The sequence below is a fragment of the Mustela nigripes genome, chromosome X (genome assembly GCF_022355385.1).
Source record: "Mustela nigripes isolate SB6536 chromosome X, MUSNIG.SB6536, whole genome shotgun sequence".
In the NCBI taxonomy this organism is placed as follows: Eukaryota; Metazoa; Chordata; class Mammalia; order Carnivora; family Mustelidae; genus Mustela; species Mustela nigripes.
The window spans coordinates 30,255,562-30,261,501 of record NC_081575.1 but is presented as its reverse complement, the minus strand read 5'-3'; the positions used below and the strand labels follow the sequence as shown (position 1 = coordinate 30,261,501).

General features: G+C 41.1%; 1 pseudogene; it reads right to left on the bottom strand.

Annotated features, from left to right (window-relative positions):
• Window positions 1-297: 297 nt before the first annotated feature.
• The window catches only part of LOC132007018 (nuclear cap-binding protein subunit 2-like), a 15,353-nt pseudogene continuing 9,710 nt past the window's right edge, over window positions 298-5,940 (bottom strand).

Here is a 5,940-nt window from a genome sequence, read left to right as displayed (position 1 = left end):
TAAATGGACCCATGGCCAAGAGTCTAAGACTACAGAATTAGAGGCTTTCTTTTGGATTCTGTCCCTTAATAGGAAAACCATGAAAAGTCTTCCAGCTCAGTAGAGACCTTGAACAAAGCATGGTAGGGGCGCCTGGCTGGCTTGAGCCCTGGAGCCTTGATCTTGGGGTTGTGAGTTCGAGTCCACATGGATTGGAGAAATTTCTTGGAGAAAAAAAAAATTAAACCTGGTAAAAGTGGGCAGCTTTGCAGACCCTGGGTAATGCCAGGCAAGTTCAACAGGCCAGAGGAGTGAGTTTTCATGATGGGGCTCTCACCACTTGCTGGTTTAGGACCAGTTTTCCATGGCCTCCTCCTCTGGCATCATTGTCCTCCCGACACTCATCTCCTGTCTGGTCCCCAGGTTGTCCACGGCCATACTGCCTGCCTTCCTTAAAGCCTGCATCCGCATCTGTGCAAATGAGCGGGTCACACAGACGAGTTCCATGTCTGCAGCTCACGGCATTTTCTGCACCTGCTCTTGAATAGGACTCCAGAACCCACATCCGGGTCCATCACGATATTCTTTATGCCGCCACTTTTGCTCAAGAGTTCATAGATGTGTCCTTCAGTGGTGTCAAAGGAAAGGTTTCCAGTATACAACGTGCAGCACTTGTTCAGTAATTTTTCCTGCTCTTCGTAGTCACCCCAGAAGACGACCCGTGGTCGCTCTGGTACTGGCTCGGCTCCATGTCAGAGTCACTGCCCAGCGTGCCTTTCCAAGACCTCTGGGCATCAGGGGCAGACAGATGGACGCGGCACAGCCACCGGAGGAATCATGAGGTGGCAGACGCACTGTTGTCATTTACTATTATGCACATTTCCTTCGTGTCTTGTCTGTGCATTTTTGTTTCACATAGTGGTTTTCCATATTCAAATCAATTGAAGTCCACAAATATATTCCTGAGCACCTGCTATGCATCAGCCACGATTCTAAGTATGGGGATATGGTACGGAAGGAAATAAAATCTTTCATCTTCAAATTGAAGGAGATTACCAAAAAAGTGAGTAAAGGATATTGTATATTAGGAAGCAGTAAATGCGATAGAGAAGAATAAAACCAAGAAGGAGGATGGGGTGGGGGGGAAATGTTTCAAAATTAGAAAGCAGTAAAGGAATGATTCATGAAGATATCTGGGCAAGAACATTCCAGCAAAAGGAATCACAAGTACAGGGTCCCTGAACTTGAAACATGCCTAGTTGTTCCCGGGCCAGTAAGGCGATGACTGCAGCTGGAAGTTGAGTGACCAGGAAAGGAATTGGGAAATGAGGTGCTAACATCCTAAAAGTAAGGGTAGGGTGGGTGGTGTGAATCCTGTGTGTCCCTGTAAGCTGCTGTAAGGACTTTGGGCTTTTACTCTGAGTGACATGGGGAGCATCTTTGATAACTTAGGTTGTTTCCAGTTTTTGCTACCATCTATCATGCTTTGTGATTTTTTTCTGTTTTTTTTTTAAGAGTTTATTTATTTATTTGAGTGAGAAAGAGGCAGAGATAGTGAGAGAGAGAGAGAGAGAGAGAGAGCAAGAAGGGAGGAGAGGGAGAAGCAGACTCACCAGCTGAGCAGGGAGCCCAAGGTGGGGCTCCAACCCAGGACCCTGGGATCATGACCTGAGACCAAGGCAGATGCTTAACTGACTGAGCCACTTAGGCACTCCTGTGATTTTTCTATATAAATCTCTGTTCACATCTTTGAGCACTTCCCTAAGAAAAAGTTCTAGAAGTTAAATTCTTTGGTCACAGGTTAGGAATAATTTGAGGCTCTTGCTGCATATTGCCAAAAGGGCTTTCCAAAAAGTCTATACTCACTCAAAATATAATTTAGTTCAACAATATTGAGTGCCCACTACTTTATTGGGATAGACATGGTCAAGGGACTTGAAATACACTGGTGAACAAAATCAATCTTTCATTCTAGCAATTTCACTCTTGCCAGCATTGTGTCAGAGTATCTGCCTTTATTGTATGCTTGCCAACACCCTGGATTACCATTCTTAAAAAACTTCAAGAAACAAAAGGCAAAAGAGAATGCTCCTGTAATTTGAATGATGAAAAGTGGTACCTTGTTATTTTGTTCTTGTAGATTTGATTACTAGTGAAGTTGAATTACTTCCCACACATTTTTTTTGCTCATCAGCCAATTGTCCTATTTTTCTTTAAAAGCTTTCGAAAACCTTTGAAAATAATTTAAAGAAGGCAGGAAGTTTAGAAACGTCAGCAGATTTAATATATATCTTGGGAAAGAAGTAGTGCTCAGGTCAAGTACATAAGCTTTAGAAATTGATCTGAAGCCAAAGAGCACATATAATGCAACTCTCATGTTCTGGAGAGAGCTTTTTAGTCAGGAGCTTACTTCCTATTTCCACAGAATTTAAGAACTCTGGACAAGACCTTACCACCGACTATAAATTAGAAGGAGGGGTGGTGCTTTTCCCCAACAATCTCAACATCCCAGTGTTTCCAGTGTTACTTAAGAGCCCACCTTAATATCAAATCTGCTTTGAGAGCATTTATATTTTCAAGCTGTCATTGCTCAAGGTTTTAAGTTGCACAACTTTTCTACCCTCTGTGTGAGGCAAGACTTCCTTCAATCTATTATCCAGGGGAATACAGAGATGTAGCAGAAAGGGCACTGTACTGTGATAAATGAAAATTATAAATAATCCCAGCCCTCCCTAAAGGCATTTCTCCCACTTTTTAAGATAAAATATAGGGATGCCTGGGTGGCTCAGTGGGTTAAGTGTCTGACTCTTGATTTCAGCTTGGATCATGAGCTCAAGGTTGTGGGATTGAGACCCACATCAGGCTCTAGGCTCAGCGGGGAGTCTGTTTGAGATTCTATCTCTCCCTCTCCCTCGGCTCTCCATCCCCCATTCTTTCCACTACAAAAAAAAAAAAAAGATAAATTATAATGTAAGTGAGATAACATATAGCATTGTGTAAGTTTAAGGTGTCCAACACGCTGATTTGAAACATTTATATTGTAATAAAATTGTTAGTGTAGCGTTAGCTAACACCTGTGTCATCACTTAATTTTAATTCCTTCTAGTGGTGAGCACAATTAAGATCTAGTCTCTTAGCAAGTTTACTGTTTAAGATATGGTTTTGCTGTCTAGAATCACTGTACTATACGTTAGCTCTTCAGGACTTACTTATCTACTAGTTGTAAGTATGTAGCCTTAAACAACTTCTCTTCCCTTTCCCCACTCCTAGCGCTTGGTCGCCATCATTCCACTGTTTTTTGTTTTAGTTCCGTGTCTGTTTTTAGATTCCACATATAAGATATATCACACAGTATTGTCCTTCTGTGTCTGACAATGCCCCCACTTTTAATAGTACTTATTTTTGAGGAGAGAGAAGAAGGGCTTTAATATACTTTTTGTGTCTGTCCATAGTTTGAATTTTACGACCTTAAACAAATATGACTTTGAAAAAATTTCAGGGGCACCTGGGTGGCTCAGTGGGCTGGGCCTCTCCCTTCGGCTCAGGTCGTGATCTCAGGGTCCTGGGATCAAGCCCCACATTGGGCTCTCTGCTCAGCGAGGAGCCTGCTTCCCCCCTTGTCTCTCTGCCTGCCTCTCTGCCTACTTGTGATTTCTCTCTGTCAAATGGGTGAATAAAATATTTTTTAAAAATTTCAGCAAAGGTTATCTGGGTGGGAACTGATGATTTATTCTTATTTTTTTTTACTTTTTATCTGTTAGGGAAAAGACCCCTGGTAAACCATTTATAATTTTTAAATTTCCCTAGTTTTGTAAAACAAAACCTGTGTGTGTGTATAGGTGTGTGTATGTGTGTTTCACGTGTCTGCAAGAATATAAACCAAATTGCTAATGTGTGGGTCCCATTCAAAGATTGTCTGGGGAGCTGGGAGAGAGAGAATGAATCTCATTTTTTCTTTTATGCACTTAAGTATTGCTTAAGTTTGTTACAATGAGCATGTATTACTGTTCTACTTTTTTTTTTCACAAAAGTAATAATAAATCATTTTTTTTCCTCCTGAGGCTAGAAGTGACATGTGATCATTGTGGAAAACATAGAGAAGTACAAAGAAACTAACAATCACAACAGTTAACATTTTAGCATGTTTCCTTTTAGGCTTCCTTTTCATGCATTTTTTTTTTTTACAGAGTTGAGTTTTCATACTGCATAGTTTTGTATCCTGTTTTTCTCTCTTAAGATTAAGACATAAGCATTTTCCCATGTCATGCACGTCATAATAATGTTTTATGGGTTTGTCACATTTCAAGCGGATTAATTAGCTATTTCTTAAAGTTTAACATTTAGGTTGTTTCCAGTTTTCTCATATTCAGAGTGATTTTCTGGGGTGTCTGGCTGGCTCAGTCAGTAGAGATGCAACTCTTGATCTCGAGGTTAGGAGTCTGAGCCCCACATTGGGCAAGGAGCTTACTACTCAAAAAAAAAAAAAAAAAAGGTTTTCTGATAAGCATCTTAGTATAAGATTTTTTTTTGTATTTCTAAGTGTTTCCTTCGCATGGATTCCTAGGTCAAAGTACTGGACCAAACAGTAGATTTCTAGAAGTGGGATTAAAGGATAGAGAGCGTTTTTATGAATGACAAAAGATTATATCAATTTCTACTCCCAACAGTGTACAAGAGTCTCATTACTCTTGTGCCAGCCTTGTAGATCATCTTTTTTTCATTGCATCTTTTTGACAGGAAGGTGGTAGGTGAGTGATATCTCCTTTTTTCATTGCCAGCAAGACTGAACATTTTTCTTTTTTTTATGTTGTGGGCCAATACCATTTTCTTTTTTATTTTTATTTTTTTAAACATATAATGTATTATTTGTTTCAGGGGTACAGGTAAGACTGAACAGTTTTCATATGCTTATTCACCATTGGTATCCCCACTTCTGTGGACTACCTATTTCCATTTTTTGCCCATTTATTGACTAGCATCTTCTGGATTTTCTTATCAATTAAAATGAGCTCTTACAAGGTATTAACCCTTTCTCTGTCGTTAGATGTAAATTAAAATATATTTCAAAAGTTTGCTTTTGGTTTTGTGTTTGGTTTTTAAAAGTATCTTGGCCATAAACTTTTGAAATAAAAGGTAACTAGAGTCTAACTAAGGCCCTGGGCCCTCATTTTAAGCCTGTTTTCCCTTGATTACATGGAGGAGGTTTGACAAAAGCTCTGTTAGGGCCATTTCAGCTAACCCTAAATTTAGATCTGTGAAGAAAAAAATGCGTAGGCCCCATTTAAGGATTATTCTGCTCCTATGCACTTTTAAATGATTTAAGAAGAAGGGGTGGGGGCAGGGATGGAAGCAGTTGGTGCCAGAAATTTTTAGAATTCTGAGGTAAGACGCCAGTTCTCTCAAATCTCTTGCGTGTTGAGAGGCGGAATAAACTACGTGCAAGCAAACAGAACTCTTGGTGGAAAAGTACTGCTCTGGGCTGCAGATGTGTGCAGGACTTGGTTTTAATTATTTTTCCCCCTTCTCTCTATCCTTTCTTCCGCTACCCACCCCGCCCCCCACGCCCGTGACCGTGAAGAGGGCGGCAGGATTAGGGTTCTGAAGGATAGAGACAGCCTTTCCTCCGTAAGGCCTGTTCCTGCACAGACGGTTAGCCCATCAGTAGCCAGTGGACCAACTCCCGCCTTCGTCTGGGATACAGCACAGGGTCATTGAGCCTGCCAAGGGTAGCTCGACAGACTACAAATAAAAGAACGCTGCCAACAAAGAAACTTCGGTCATTATTCTGAGCCAAAAAAGAAAAGGCGCAACAACAGAGTTGCTTGCTGATGCGTTGGGACTGAGCAAATCTGTGATTGCGAAAGGGTTTAGATTTCCGAGAATGAACCAATTTGATCTGGCAAGCAGATCTGTCTCCCCCAAATACTGGGAGAGGTGTCAGGCGTGGGCGGGGGGGGGGGG